This window comes from Dendrobium catenatum, unplaced genomic scaffold (genome assembly GCF_001605985.2).
Source record: "Dendrobium catenatum unplaced genomic scaffold, ASM160598v2 fragScaff_scaffold_289, whole genome shotgun sequence".
Taxonomy (NCBI): Eukaryota; Viridiplantae; Streptophyta; class Magnoliopsida; order Asparagales; family Orchidaceae; genus Dendrobium; species Dendrobium catenatum.
In genome coordinates, this window is record NW_021318751.1 from 196336 (window position 1) to 199349 (window position 3014).

Genomic DNA, 3014 nt, shown 5'->3' on the forward strand with positions numbered 1-3014 from the left:
CAAATACATTGAATTCAACTAAAAATCAAGTAATTGGTCAAGCTCAAGCTGACTTGTTTACCCCCTCTACTCATCATGGATCTTTTTTTATAACTATATACATTAACCTTAAAAAAAATTTTTTATTTAGAATCCCTTCTCATAAGTTATTTGTCTAGCCATCGGTTGCATGAGAGCTTTAACTTTATATTTATTTTTTAAACCAAGAATTAATCCTAGGTTGTATGCACACTCCACCAGACTTTCCTTGTGATATAACACTTAGACTTCGTTTGGGACAGCTTTCTTACTGCTTCTTAAAGCAATTTTTTAGTTCAAAAATTAAAAATTTTGAACTAAAAAATTGCTTTAAGAAGCAGTAAGAAAGCCGTCCCAAACGAATCCTTAAAGTTCAATAATTGACCACTAGGCCACCATTTTGTGCCATTCCTCATTTGATCCTTCTACTTTATTACACTTACGGTATCAAAGGATTTAAGATAATGCCTTTCATTCGTCGATGGAAGACATCACCACTGCAATCCAAACTGCACCACCACCGTTTGATCTCTAGGTTAGGGCTTCGTTTGAGATGGCTTTTTTACTGCTTCTTAAAGCAGCTTTCGAGTACAAAAAATATAAATTTTGTACTAGAAAGCTGTTTTAAAGAGCAAGAAAAAAGTCGTCCCAAACGAAACCTAGATCACCCAATCACTTTTCATCTGGCGAGGGACACAGATGTAATTCGCTAGTTCTTATTAAAAATGATAACTATTATACTATAATTTTAGATAATAATTATGATTTATATTTTACAAAAAAAAAATTATATTTTTATACTGTACCTAATGTCAAATAGTCGTGACTAATTTTAAAAAAAATATATGAACAAATTAATTTGGAAATTAAATATTGAGGCATATATTATTTATATGAATGAATAATTTTTATTTAAATATATATAATAATTAGCAGATAATAATAATGTTTAAATAAAATTATGTAAAATCCTAATTTTTTATAGGAACAACATAATCATGTAGATGTCATTGAAAATTGATAATTACAAAATGAAGGTAAAGAAGCTAGGCAAATGTGAGAAGACATAGGAACCTCATAATTTTCTTGAATTTTAGCTTGAGTGCTGCTAGATGTTTAAGGGTTTAATAAGCATTTCAAGTGTTGGGGCCTTGTGGGGCTAGGGGTGTCAAAATATGACCTTACCCAAAACCTGTTATGGGGCCGATCCGAAAATTTCGTGTTTGGTCAACTCATTTTCCATACGAATCAGATTTGGGTTCGAAATTTCGACCCGTTTAAAAAATCAGATCAAATTCAAATTAAACCGGAAACCCAAAATCAATTATGTCTAGTAATTAATACTATATATATATCATTAATATTAAATTTATAATTAATTAAGTTCGATCAATTATAATTTAAAATTAACAAGCATAATAATAAATAAATTTACATAAGATTTTCATAATTCAACATATTAAAAAAGAATGGATAAAGTATGACTACCAGAAATTAGGGGTGTCAAATTGGGTTTCAAGCACACCCCGAAGTTGACCTGGTTTGAATCTGTTTGTTTATTAAAAAGTTAAAAATTAGACCTGAATCCAACCTATTGGTGACCCTATTTGACTCAGGCTGAGGGGTGCAACCGAGTCGTCACGATGCAGAGAAGCTAGCTTGGCGACAATGCAAAAGAAGCTGGCGTCGCCAATTGAAACGAAGAAGTTGACGACGACACTGAGAAGCCAACTTGGCGACACAAGAAGCTGGCGATGACAGAAGGACGCTGTCTGAGCCCAACCCGCTAACTCATTTATATTTAAAAAATTATGAAAATCTATTGTAACACTAGTTGCACTTTCAAAGATGAAGATAACATCAATTATATCACATTATCATCAGAGATGCTACAAATTGCACTGAAATAGAAATAATAAATATAATCTCCAAATAAACTAGAAGCTAGAACAAGTGGTTTTAAGGTTTCCAGGTCCTATTTACCTAAGCAAGCCAAGCACTCCGCCATTGCTTTAGTCCCTAAACGCCTGCATGCCTCTTGTATTAATGATTATAGGTCAATATCCCTTTGCAATTTCTTTTATAAGATTATTGCTAAAATCATTACAAACAGAATGAAAGAGATCATGTCTTTTTATTGTGCATCAGAGCCAATCTAGCTTTGTGAAGAAGCGGATCATCACTGATAATATTATCCTTGTCAATGAACTTTTAGGAAGGTTCAACCTAAAAGCAAAAGATCAATATTTATGTGCTAAATTTGACATTCAAAAGGCTTTCGATTCCGTATTTAGGAGCTTCCTTTTGGATCGGTTATATGCTAAAGGATTTCCTCGTCTCTTTATCAACTGAATTAATTCCAGCATTTCTGATATTCATGTCTCCGTGGCTATCAATGGAGCTCTTGAATGGTACTTTAACTCTACTATTTGGTCTTAGGCAGGGTTGTCCACTATCACCTTATCTATTTACTATTGTCATGGACGACCTCTATGCTTGCTTTGAGGAAGTTACCACTAACCAAACCTTTATTGGTATCTCGACAAGTAATGTCTATGTCACTCATCTCTTTTATGATGATGATTTACTTGTTTTTGCTAAGGCTAATATGGAAAACGCTTACACTCTTAAAGAGGTTTTAAATCATTTTGCTTGTTGCTCTGGCCTAGTTATTAACCCATCCAAGAGTTATTCTTTTCTCTAATAACTGCCCTTTTGGTAATAGTATTTGCTCCATCCTTAATGTCCAGCAAGCTAATAGCCCTATTAAATATCTTGGGCTTCCTATCTTCTCTAAAAAGCTTCATCAGGTTGATTTAAAGTCTCTCATCTTGAAAATTACTAGAGTTTTGGATGGTTGGAAGGCAAAATGTCTATCTTTTGCAGTGAGAATTCAGTTTCTTAGATACACGATTTTTAGTACTCTTGCCTACTAGATTAGAGGCTATAATTCCAAAAGCATGATGTAAAACTATCAGTAAAATGTGTTCCAGGTT